The sequence below is a fragment of the Haemorhous mexicanus genome, chromosome 7, assembly GCF_027477595.1.
Source record: "Haemorhous mexicanus isolate bHaeMex1 chromosome 7, bHaeMex1.pri, whole genome shotgun sequence".
Classification (NCBI taxonomy): domain Eukaryota; kingdom Metazoa; phylum Chordata; class Aves; order Passeriformes; family Fringillidae; genus Haemorhous; species Haemorhous mexicanus.
The window spans coordinates 33,628,402-33,642,082 of NC_082347.1; the positions used below are offsets into that span (position 1 = coordinate 33,628,402).

The 13,681-nt window shown below is 40.7% G+C and overlaps 1 protein-coding gene across 2 annotated transcripts in view; it reads left to right on the plus strand.

Moving 5' to 3' along the window:
- Positions 1–5,556: 5,556 nt before the first annotated feature.
- ACSL5 (acyl-CoA synthetase long chain family member 5) overlaps positions 5,557–13,681 on the plus strand; it is a 29,946-nt gene continuing 21,821 nt past the window's right edge. Inside the window, exon 1 of one of the 2 annotated variants that reach the window (XM_059851965.1) lies at positions 5,557–5,646. The gene's annotated coding sequence lies outside the window, so the exon portion shown is untranslated. The remainder of the gene's footprint in view (positions 5,647–13,681) is intronic. The other variant, XM_059851964.1, reaches the window with a different exon arrangement.

A 13,681-nucleotide genomic window follows, 5' to 3' on the forward strand; every position in this document is an offset into this window, starting at 1 on the left:
TTTCCTCTGCTCCGCAGGACGTTCTGACCGGGATGATCGTCCCGCAGGCTCTGTGCAGCGCTTGCTGCGTTACCTCCCTCTCCTGTGCTCTCCTCCACCTCCTCTGCTCTCCTCCGTCTCCTCTTCTCCGCCGTGCCCGCTGCTCCGCAGGACGTTGTGACCGGGATAATCGCCCTGCAGGTTCTTGGCCGCGTTTGCTGCATTACATCCCTCTCTTCTTCTCCCACTGACACCCCGCGTTTCGGCACCTCCAAGCGGCTTTTGCCTCATCAAATTCTTGTCCTTCTCCAAAGCCCGTTTCTTTTGCCTTGCTTTTACAACATTCACTGCACTCCTGTCGCGGCTGTTTTGTGCAGAAAGCCTTGAACCCAGTTTCCTTGGCAGGTTGGTTGATTCCTTTCTGGTTATGCAAGAAGTGTGGCTTCGGAACCAACCGTGCAGGATTTCAGCTGCTGTGGATGCGCCTGTGAATTCCCAGGACGCTCCTGCCGGCCGTGGGATGGAGCCTGCGGCACACACATCTCCTGTCCGTGCTCCTGCACCGAGCGGGGCTTGGGCAGCCCTCCTGCCTGCTCCGCCCTGGATCACTGTCTCCCAACAGTCCAGAAATGGTTTATTGCCAAAAACAATCAAAACACAACTGAAAAACAGCTGCCAGAGGTGACTCTGGAAAGGTCTATATCCCAGAAAAGGTAGCAACACGTTTCAGCTCCAGAAGTACTGCTCCATAAGAAAGCAAAAGTTGTCCATCCTAAATAGTTTGCATTAAAAAAAAAATCCACCTTCTTTTTTCCTAACCTACCATATGGCTCATCACTAACTTGTTCTACTGAACCCTATTTTTGTTGCCTGTATCAGAAAATGCAATGTTTGCTAAAGATTTTAGCACAAGATGAAGTTTGATTGACTTAATCATTTCAGATGAACTAAAATGACAGATCTTTTCCAGTCAGGGCATGAAGATGCTTGCCTTGATCTCTCCATCTGAAAGACAAACACAAGTCTGCCCATGGAAACATAGGGACAGGAAGATTATTTAGAGAGGACGCAGATAATCTGTTCAGAACCCAACATTTGTCTCCACAAAGATTCCAATTGGGCTTTGTCCCAGTTCTTCCTTCCATTTGGATGAACTCTAAAGAGACATGAATTTCTGCATGCTTTCCTTCCCACAGTTTGGCACTGCAATGCTGAAGCACAAGGTCACAGAGGTCATGACAAGAAGTAGGAGAGAAATTAACACACACAGGCGTCAAGATGATAACAACACAAGTTGCAGCACAATGTTGCCAGTACAGTGACACATTTTACACAATATTGTCTTCATTAAATAGAGAAATGGTAAACAGCATTAACCAGGGTGGCCTTTATTTGACAGTCACTGCAGACGCAGATAACTCAGAAGAGGTCCAACAAAAACTGCCAATGAAAGAATGAGTCAAATCTAGCACAAAATGAGCAAGTATGCCACAATGCAAGCTGGTACCTTCCATTGTGGACAATCTCTCCTTAGTATTCCCAAACAAGCAGTGCTGTTGGCACTGGGATTCCTGTCCTGCCCCCCCATGCTCAATAGTGAAGAAGACAGAGCAGGTACCGAGACTGTCAAGTCAGAATTAATTATGGTCAGTCATTAATGCCTCATATCCTGTGCTGGGATCTCACACTTTCAAATGCAAACTTTAGAATGAAGCCTCAGTAGGTGTTTGCTGGGGGACATGCACATGATCCTGCTGCAGAGATGCCAGGCAGGGTCTGACCTGACATGCCCCCTCGTGCAACCCCTGCTAGGGCAGCCCTGCAAGGAGGGAAGCACGTCAGGGCTGAAAGCCTTTCTGTAGGGGGATCTCAGCTCTGTAGCACACTGAGGTAAACAGTGCATGTGCTGCCAGAATTGGCAATACATTACACAATATAAACACAGCAATGTCCCAGATCCAGACGCCATGTATAGAAACTCCCCAGTCTTAATCCTCATTTAAATACCAACTTTATCTCTTTATTCTGTAAATCCATGACATTTTATTTAAATGTCCAAGTCAGGGACAAGGAAAAACCCTACCTCAGAACAGTATAATGGCCCACTACATCCAAAACACACCATAGATGTACATGGTCTGTATTAGGAGGGAACCTCTCACTCTGTACTGAAGATCAAGTCTTTTCAAGTTATTCCCATCCAAAGGGCAGCTCACAGGTGTAGAGGAAAAAAAACCAGCTATTGATGGATTGAACCCCATGGCCCTTTCATATAGCATATCACTGCAGGCCTTCAAAGGTCAAGTTCAGTGGCTTCCAAGAAATAAATAGTCATTCTTGCAGCCTGGCAGTCAGGCACACAAAGCTGAGAAGTGTCCTGAGCTCTATCTGAAGCCACGTTGCACTGAGAAGCAGAGACCAGCCCTGCTTTCCAATACATTATTCTTAACTTTGTTGTTTCAGGGAAAACCTAGAGCATGCCTCTTTAAAAACAATTATCTTAGATATGCTCTGGTTCTAATAGGTACTAGAACCTAATAGGTATATTAGAACCTATTATGTTCTAAGAGAAATATTGTGAGATTCCATGGTATGAAGCCCACCTGCAATGCAAATTGATGCTCTGGGGTGCAACCAGTCTCCAGCCTTCCCAGATTGCTTCTTGGCAGCCTGTGCCTCCTTCCCTGCTAAATTTTCTCTGCATGCAGTCTCATCCACATTTACATCCTCCTCCCACAGACCACTTCTCTCTGAGAATTTACACACTGTGACTCAAAGCATCCACAGGAAGGGATCCCTGTTGCTCTTCTGCTTACACTCACCTGCTCCTAACAGAAAAATAACATTAGCATTTTTCTTCTGGGAGCAAGCACATCAACATTCCTCAGACATGGACAATCAGGATGTATATTAAATTTACATTATTATAAAAAGACAATCCACAATAGGAAGCACAGACTTGTCCGTGACATGGCCCTGAAATATGTTTTGAGAAGATCTTGAAGGTTTAAATTTCATTTTCGTTTTCCATAAGCACATTCTGCAGAGTGCAAATGATGCAGTAAGACATGACAGGAAGTGGGGTACACAGATCCTATAGCTTGGAGAGCACTAAAGCTCAGGCCTAATGCTAAAGCAAAGGTCTAATGCTAAAACAGACATCTTATCATCATGAAATGTTTGCCCAGCACTATAAATTTACATGGTGATTAATCAGTGCTGATAAGAACATTCTGAGCACTTTTCACTGTCTCCATGCCCAACACTTCTGTGCTAGTACCTTCTAGTGAATACTTCAAAGCACTCTAAGACCAGTAACTGATTCATCTGGAAGATTTAATCTTCCCTTTACAAACTGAGAAAATCTGACATGTAAAGAACATCATGAGCAGGTCATGGCAGGGGGTCATATCAAATTGGCACTCATTCCAGTAGAGGGGACTGTTACTGGACCAACAGAATATTAATCAAGGAATAAATAGGTAGATTGATCTGATACTTCTGGGAATTGAGAAAACTTGCAAATTTTGCATTTATTTTATCTGTATTGGAAAGAGAAAGTCCATATATACAGAAAATCAATACAATAAATTCAAGGGTTCTGATATGCAATTTATTATGTACCTGGTGACACACAGTAACAAATCACAGCTATCCATAGCTAACATAAAATAAAACTCAAAGGTTAATAACCTGGGAGGAAGCTTGCATCAACATTTTTCCCCCACACTTGTGCCAGGTGTGCTACTGAGCCTCAGAGGGTGGCAGTCCTTACCCTCCATTGTACCCGGACCCTCACCCCCTGCCAGCCAGCCAGACCTGGGCTGTTGGCTTGTGTGAAGGCCAACAATGCAGTTTCAGCTCCTGTCTGGTACATGGCCTATCTCTAAAGGAATCACAGCACTCAGGAATTTGAGAGACATAACAGATATTTCCTCAGGGTTGTTGATGTGTCAGAGAAGGACATTGTCCAGCTTTACTGTCTGACCATGCCAAAACACAGAGAAATTTCAGTCAGAAGACAAAAAAGAAGTGCTCCAAAGATGGTCACAAGAAGGTTGCATTTTATTTTGTGCCAGAAAATAAAAAGGAAAAAGTTATTCTGTAGAGCAACTCTGAATTGTTTTATCATATTCAATAAACCCAATTGCCACTGACTTATTTTTTTCTTTGTATGTCAACTTGGATTTATTGGCCTCCCACAGATTTCAGTTGTTTGCATATTTTATAGTACTATGTAATGCATTCCTGACTTTGATGGCTTCAGAAGGATTTTCACACAGCACCTGTTAAGCTCCAGAAAAAGCTATAATTATATGTTTTTAGCAATTCTTTAACTAACATATATTTTTCTAAATTCTTCTACCAAAACATGGCTGATCTTTATAATACTGGAACACCTAGATCAAACAAAAAATTTCTATGTTTTTGGCCTGACATTCCCTGACTGAAATGGAATACTGAAACTGAGGAGCTTGCAGGAGAGTTAAAAGATGCAATAGATGACAGTGATCCAAATCAGCAGACAGAATTAACTACATGGGATCATGTGTGACCTAAGTAACTATTAGGCAATCAGCAAAAATATTTTTTTTCCCTATGATGTATATCTGTATCAAGATTTACATCCAGGGCATGAAAAGTTTTGCTCTCAAGTCTCTGATTAAAAAAAAATAAAAAATCAAAAATAATTTGATTTGGGAAAAAGCCAGTAAGGAATGAAAGAAAAGTAGTTGAGCAAACAAAAATGTTGCAAGATGAAAGCTAACCACTCTTCCACAGAAGCTCATTGTGCTCTCAGCACCAGCCCTGTGGCATCACAGAGAACTGCTAATCCCTCCCTGCCACCTGAGAGGAGCCCAGCTAGGCAGATGTGAGCAGGAACAGCTGCATTAGCTGTTCTTGGACAGTCTCTAGCTGGGCTTCATTGAAAGGATGTTAAACATGACAGCAAGGTCTCTCTGAGAGACTTTTTTTAGAAAAGAACAATCTCTGCAGGCAACTGCTAGAGCTTCTGGCCATGCAAGCTGGGGAAGAACCAAGAGGGACTTCCCCCAGATTCTGGTAAAAGTCCATGCAACTGGAAGTCACTTAAATGCATTATCTTAAGATGACTAGGAACAACAATCACAAGGGCTCTGGATGAAACTCATTACTTCAATTTTAAACTCTCTGTTAAGTCTGGACACTGAACCTCCATTAGAAAAGTTTTGATGTCTGACAAGCATATGGAAATTCTCCTGTCAAAGTGGATTCATTGAGAAAGTCCTTTTGTGAATCATTTCAATTGAACGGGAAAAATCAATTTCAGACTGAAATTCTATACCATATTGATCTATAGTAAATCTATACCCTTTGCTATGGATCCTTGAAGCCACACTGGAAGTAATCTTGAAATCACAGAAGAAAATACCACTAATAGATTAGACAACTAGAGGGTAGACAGCATCCCATTAAAAGAGTGTTTTCAGGTTTGTAAGGTTGTGAGTAGGCTGGGTAAATCACTGAGGTGAATGCACTGCATAAAAACAAGTTGTTATTACGTGAGGGTGTAGCTGTCACAGTATAAAAGATGGTTGAGTAAGCAGATCGAATAGCAAAAAGGAGGAAGCTAACAACAGTGCTAAGGAGATTAAAGAAACAACAACTGATATTCTACTGAAAGAGGTAAGCGACTTAAGGCAAAAATTACCTAAAGAAAAAAAATTTTAAAAATTTGCTTGCTTTATCCACTTCTTGGGCAAAGGTGCTTAGCTGAAGTTAACAACTGCTGCCTCAGAGTTAAGACTTCAATGATATTGTTGATCTCATCTGCTCTCTCATGTGTCATAATATATATTTTGATCTTTCATAGTAAGCTCATTAAAAGATGCTAGGGGATTTTTATGGTTTTATTTGTGAAGAGTATCCTCTCTAGAGTATCTAGTTCCATTCACCAATCTTGACTAACAGCTACTGTGTGACCACTTGCTTGGTGCACTTGTGCTTTTAGGGTGGAGATGAGAAAAAGAAAGGGGACAGAAATAGTAGAAATAAAAATTCTAAATTCTTAAGTTCTATGACAACTATTTGATACATGGAAATATGTGAGATAATGAATCAATGTATACTGGTATGTATTTTTGAAGAGCATTGGAATTAATGCAAGACTGGAAGAAAGCAAATAGCACATCAACCCACAGGATAAAAAGAAGGATCCCAGCAATGGCATGGATGCTATTTTTTCAAATAATGAAGTAGTACTACAGAATATTAAGTACCCTGGTGACTACACAGAGCTAAGTGAATCCATCAATTCTACTGCCTGGATATACCTCCTTAGACTTGGGGTGGTTTTTTTTCCTTTTTTTTAATAAATTTTTTGTTTTTTAAACAAACACAGATTGCAAAATTTGGAGATGAGAATGCAAATGAGATGAAATCCTTCTGGGTGTTACAGAAGTGTTTCCTAATGTGTCTTCTTGCAAAAACTTAATTTAAAAAAATTTAAATCACCAGTGTGCACCACTTTTGAATGAAACAGAAGAGAAGCAAAGGAAAGGAAAGAAAGACTCATCATTTCCAGCACTCGTCAGAATCTCCAGAGCCTTGGGTTGTCCTCCAGCTGTGTTGGGAGGCTGAAGTCAAGCAACTTCTAAAGTAGCTCCTGCTCTGTGGGAATATGGGACCCTTTCCTGACATTTGGTCAACAAGATAGGTTCTGGATGTATTACTCTAATATGGAATAGTTAATTATATTAGTTACACCAAAGGTTTTACAACAATACGTGGGCGTATGAAATGAAGTGTGGCACATGACAGCACCTCAGGAGGAAGTCTTGAAATGATCTGCACTCCACACCATGAGCTGAAACATGAGTAAGCTCGGGATGTCAGCAGCCAGAAGAGGACAACAGAGGGTGTTACCACAGAAGGAGTCCTTGTCATGGAGTGCATGCACAGCATATGGAGCAGATACTGCTTACTACATTCTATCAGTTCTTAGTATTTACAAAGTGACTGAACAGTTTAACACTCTTCAAGTGTTCCTCTGCTGTTCAGAATCCGCTGCCTAAAGCTCATATAATTAATGATCCATTTCTCACTGATGATAATGATTTAACATTTATAGTATTTACAGCATTTATTGCATGCTCCTGCTAACAGAAACAGACTTCCATATGTGCTATAGGACATGAGCCCAGCTTAAATGGCATCATTTCCTGAAGGAAGATTTGAAGTTGGATATTACCAGTTATAAACTGTGATGTGGTATTGCAGAAATATTTTCCAGCATTTGCATTGCATACCTCTACCAGGAAGCACCTTCTTTGGACTGCTACAGAGCGAGTCAAAATGCTGTGACTGCAGTCATAGCAAATTCATCTAAAGCTGTGGGCAGACTGCCAGGTAAGCTCAAAGCACAGTTTTGGGGCAAACTACACCAGGGTGGGTGTTGTGTTTGAAAGGCTGAGAAATGAGCAGGCTGTGTGCCAAAGAAGAGGAAACACTCAGGAGCTCCAAGCAGCCTCAAGTACACTATCATCCCATGGTACAGAGATTAATCCTGGCAGTGCTGCCTCAGGCTTAAAAGGTACTCAAGGCAGCCTGATCCAGTGCCTGAAGTGCCACCCCAGGAGGTACACGACTGGGGATGAAAACACAGTCTGCTTCTGACTAGTTAAAGTATTTCTCAAGGCTGTTATCAACTACAGCCAATCATATTGCAAAACACCCAAGCCCAGCTGGAAATTAAGTGAAGACATTGTGCTTCAGCATTTCAGAAAAAAATGAATGCAATTCTGTTCAGCTAAAACTGTTCTCTTGCTTTTTAGAGTTTGAAAGATCCTCAAAGCAAAATAGGGTTCAGCTTTCTGAAACTGCTGAAGACCAAATAAAACTTCTTCCTAAATAGCTCTGAGGTCTTCTAGAAAGTATTTTGTGGGAAACAGCCTGAACAGAAATCAGCTACTCATCAGAGAAAATGATACAGCTGACTGCAAAAAAGGCTGACTCAAGTTCAGTACAGCTGAGGAGTACTACTTGCCTGGGTTTGCTGCTAAGTGCTACCCTTTTGTCATTTGTTATAATTACCAAACAGGCCCCCTTCCATCCCATTTCCTAACAGCAAGTACCAGCTTCCCAGCAGAAGGAATTATGCTCCCAGATCTGGCACAGGCACAAGGCAATCTATATCAAAGGAAGTTCTCACCACTTGGATGAGAAGACACAGGAAAACTGTTAACACTGTTAACTTACACAAAAGACTTACAGAGAGGCAGCAATTTTCAATCTCCTCCCCATGCCTTATTTCCCAGCTTGTTGTCCAAAGTCTCATATCATTTTAGCAACTACTGGCAGGTGCATGGGGTCATCACAAGAATTTCAGGACTTTACACTGAGGGAGAAAGTGAGATGCATGCCCTGCAGTAACCTGTGAGCTCAGACACAGAATAAACAATGCCAGAGGGTAGAGAACCCCTGACAAAATCCTCCTGGCTCCTCAGAGCAATAGTTTTACACCAAAGCACTCCTCCAGAAAAGCCTGGAAACAGAACACAGCATTTACAGGAAAGTAGCAGTCAAACTGGGTTTTACCAAAGAAGATAGGCGCAAGTCTGAGTCAAAAATTAGACAAAGCTTTCTCCCATGCCAGCATTCTCCCATTTCCCACTGAAACTGGAGAGACATTAGTTCATCACTTTTCTCAAATACCCTAACCTCAGAATCCCAGGACTTGGAGGGCGAAGAAAGCTAACCACAGAAACAGAAACTCCACCTCAGCCTTTGAGCAACCTGGTCCAAAAGGGATGAAACATTCTCCTGCTAAACCTGACAGGTGAAGGCATCAGAAGACTCCCTGGCATTGCAAACACAATCAGCATAAACAAAAGCTGGGCTAAAGTTACCTAAGGACGACTGGTCGGAAATGGCTGCTGACAGCAATCCGGAGAACTGAGCCCTGCTTCTCACTGCCATGTGGGCAGGAAGCATTCCAAGGTGTTTGAGATGCCCAAACAAGCTCAGAGGTGTCTGGCACATTAACCAAAGCATTGACAAGTTTCACCAGAGCAAGAGCTATTGCAGCACTGACAGGCAGGAGTGGCACTGAAGGGCACAATGAGAGGTACTGTCACCCAGTGACAGCAGTGGAAGAGTAATTGAGGATGAAGAAAGTACCACTAGCAGTGAAGTGCAAGATTCCCTCAGTGGTAGTGGTGTTCATCTGTCTCCATCTCAACCAGCAGTAACATTCTGTATTTTACAGCATGGGTAGGATTCTCTTCCTGGACAGAAAAGCACACACTTTTGCTGCCATCCTAACCCAAGAGAAATCCCTGTTCTTGTTACATATTTATTGCAGATCCTTTCTGTCCAAAAAAATCTGGGAAACATGCTAGTTTTAAAACACATGAGAAGTCACACTGAACACAATGGAAATTCAACAAAAGTGTCTCTACTTAAGTGCTCACCATGACACATCTGATTAGTGATTTGTCATGACTTCCTACAGTAGCTTTTGACAATCATATCTGCTGTAGCTCAATTAAAAAGCATCAGCTCCATCCCTTTTGCAAACCTATTGCAGTGACTGCAGAGGAAATGCCTTTGAAGGGCATTGGAGCATTTACAACCCCATATATCACACACTGATTCTGAATCACACTGTACTGAATCAAGTATGCCAAGTCATCTACTCACCTTGCTCCAAACCCTTACTAAACATGACCCAGGGGTTACAGTTTAGCCATGGGAAGTACTGATTGCCTGAATTTGAATATCACTACCTTTTTTCCTCAATGTATTCCCCTGAACTGCAATATACAACTATGGATTTTAGTCAGGCAATTAGCTTTTTCAAAGTCAGTAGCTTCACTTGGAACAAAATTGAATTTGAAAATTCTTTATCTCTACAACCCTGAAAACCCACATGTGCTATTGAAACTACCTCAAACACAGTCTCTCCATTTCTGAACCTATTTTTAGGTGCCAAAATACAAGTGCTTTAATCATTACATAAGCAAATTCAATAAGAAAGGCTTAATTAAAATCTAAATTCTCAGTTCAAAGCAATGCTTCTCTTTGTGATCTTGCATGACAGTGATCTCAAAAACCTTCTAAAATTTAGTTCCAATGGTCTGTTTAAACAGATTTCTAAAGAAATATGTATGGAAATTAAAGACCATGGCAGTACTAATCCAACAGCATAACTCATTGGTCTTTTAAATCTATATATCTAATGAAAATCGGAGAATAAAATCACGAAAGCATTGGAACACCTAATCTCACAATGTCATGAACTTCTTATATTTAACCTGGTCTTTAGCTGGGACAAAGCTGACTCAGTCAAGGCTTGAGCTGAAGCACAGATCAAGGGAAAAGATTTCAGAAATTACAGGCATTCTGCATTGTTTCTAAAACAATCTGTAAGTAGAAGATCTGCCATTTTTAAAGGCTGAACCTCTATTGGTTTATAACTATTGGTAACCAACATCAGTGGCATTATCTCAGCCTGAAAAGAAAAAAAGAGTCCCTGTATTAGACAGTTTCTAAATTAGAGATGGAGCTCAAGGCTCCTCAGAATATCACAAAAAGAGCTAAACTGCAGGGCTTATCCTTTCTGTTAAGCACAGGTAGACAGATGAGGTCCAAGACACAACACATAGAGGACTGTAATAGACATCTTAGCAAACCATTGTATTTACCACTGCAACATCAAAAGCTTGTTAGCTTGAAAAGAAAAATTGGAATTTAGTTGTTTCAAAAAGAATTCAGCCACCTAATGAAATTACAGCACTGATAACACTTAGAAGCAATCCAAGTGGTCTTTAAACTTTCCTCATCTAAATATTACACGTCAGGCATTGCTTACTTTGAACACCAGCTTTTTCCTTTTATTAGTATGAAAATCCAAAGTCTAAAGTCACTAGAAAGATCTGCTCCATCTTCCTACTTCCAGTTTGAATGGTCAATAGTCAAAGTCTCTGTTCATAAATTTTCACTCTGCTTATGCTGCCCACATTTTATCCTGGCAGTACAGCAAAATGTTCAAGTAAAAGTGTAAGTGGAACAGGAGAACTTTGAAAACTACTGAGCAAATGAATCAGTAGCTTCAGTTTTTGGATCATTTATGCACCTTATCAGATTGAACAGAAGAGATCAATGCCAAATATTTCTTTTGTGGCAGAGCTTAGAAGAATTAGTCTTTTGAGGACAAATTCTGATCCCAAATATACCAATGTAAATACACTCTATAAAATTTAAAAAACTTTCCAGTCAAATCAGTAAAATTATCTGTCAGTTGTTATGCTCAGAGTCAGTAGGTCAAGATAGAAATCAGATGCTTTTTTCCCCTGCGAGGTAGAGAGTACCAGTTCATACTTGTATGTATTTAACACCTACAGTTATCTCAACATTTTGTTTTGTCTGGTTTTAAAACCATAAACACTTACAGGCACACACACCACTCAACTTTACATGAAGAGAGGAGAATGCAAGATTGTCAATGGTAACATGGAAGCAGAAAATTCACTCAGATTCTTCAATTTTATGCAGCAGCCACATCCTGCAACAAAAGTAATGTGCAGCTCTTCTTGGGCACTATGGAGCAACTGCAAATACACGTGCAGCCTCCTTAATTGTTAAAACAGTTGAATGATACAGTGCCTTTCACACAAATGTTTTAACACAGTAAAAAATTACTTTATAATATCCTGGCCCCAAATTTTACTATGTATGGGTAACTATTTAGGCTGAAGGGTTAGAGTTTATTTTGTGTTTATCATTCAACAACCTATGGCATTTTAGTAGATTTCACAAGACCAATAAAAAAAGGGCTTCTTATATGGTACCTAGAAGTGATTAAACTCCAGCTTTGTGTAGTAATGACCTTTAGCTCCATTCTTTCATGGCTCAGACTGGTTGCACAACCTCAGTAAGAATAACTTTTAAGCAGCATTCAAGGATATCCCAAAGTTGTATGTTCATTGGCAGGTATCTAAAATACACCTCTGAAACCTGCATTCAGCAATGGAGCTCAAACAAGGCTGGAAGACACACTCTTTTAAATTTCTTCTGCTCCTTTTTGGTCTCCTTCTTCATTATTCAAGAGTCAAGTGAATTGCACAAGGGGCAAATGATTACATTTGAAAGATGTGTTAATCTGAACCAGTGATACTTTAGATCAACACAGAAGGTGGATTTAAACAAAGAAGGGAAACTATTGAGCTTTCTGTCACCTGTAACAAATAGCAAAAGAAAAATCATATTGCCACCATCTTGAAAACCCCGTGCATGCAGACCCCTCTGTCAAAAAGTAATAGTTTGAATAAATATTGAGACATAACCTGCTCAGACTTCAAAAAATGACTAGTCTGTTAAAATTCATGGGACCCCTGCTATCCTACAGAGAATTCATCATGGCACTTGTCATCCATTTTCTTAATAACTAAGTCTGAAGGGGAAAAATTAGTATTTTCATTACCTGATTTATTTTTTTTTCCAATCTTATGAAAAAAACACCTGGTGTTTATGGGTCTGCCTTCAGCTCCTCATTTTCAGAACTGGGATATAGGTGATGTTTGCACAGCTGATCTAGGTTATTTTATGTCATTGGTTGTGTGCTTTGGTCATCGAGATCACAAACTACAGCATCACTGATTTGCAAACCACAAGGAACACAGATGATGTGCAGAGATAAGCCTGCACTACAGAACATAGTCCATTGTTTTCCAGATTTATGAATATGTTTTCTCACACCTGCTTTCAAAACAAGCTGAAAAAGGTTACCCACTATTAGCAGTTCAGCAGGATATCTGACCAAGAGCCTCCCCTGCCAGACTCAAGGATGACCCACTCACTGTTTCAAGTGGCTCAGTTCACAGTTTTTAACAGTGAACTAATCAATAGTTTTAATTCATTAGGAATAAACTGTATGGGTGAAAGACGACAAAACACCACAACTTGGACAAATTTCCCATTCAAATGAGGTAAAATGCCATCTACTTTATGTACCAGAGAGAAAGGGTGGAGAAGGAAAAACAGTTACAGCTTTATGCACACAGCTGGCTCAGGTAATTGGCTTTGTTCCCTTCTCAAGTGACTCTGCTAGGCTTCCCCGCCTTCCTCCCCCACCCCCACTGGTTTATAAAACACAGCTAGGAGCCAAAGCCATAGATGGTGTCAGTCACTCCAGATCTTTTGAGATGATGATGCAATATTCACTTAGGCTGAATGGGGACCTGCGCAACTAGTAATTCTTAGTATCTGTTGCATACCTTGTAAAAACCTTGAATCAACTGTTTTGTTTCCCACATGCAAGATGCACCACAGACAGAAGCCAAGAGACTTCAACATTGGTGTCACCTCCTTGCACCACATTTGGAAAACCGCCCTTTTCATTTTCTTTAATCCTCCTTAAACTGGCATTTTCTAAAACCTAAGAGGAAGTTGCAACCAGAAGGTCTCGGACGCTGTGTTGGCACAGGTGCTTTCACTTTAATTCATATCCACTGATACAGGCAGGTTCCCTTACACCAATTAAGAAAACTTAAGGTCTTAAGTGAAAAGTGTTAGTATTAGTTTACTCTTCAGATATCATACAGGAGTTGAATTCCAGCACCAGACAAACCAGACCTAGATCAAGAAAAGCTTTATCATCTTGACCAGTCACAGAATCACAGAATATTCTGAGTTAGAAGGGATCCACAAGGATCATTGAGTC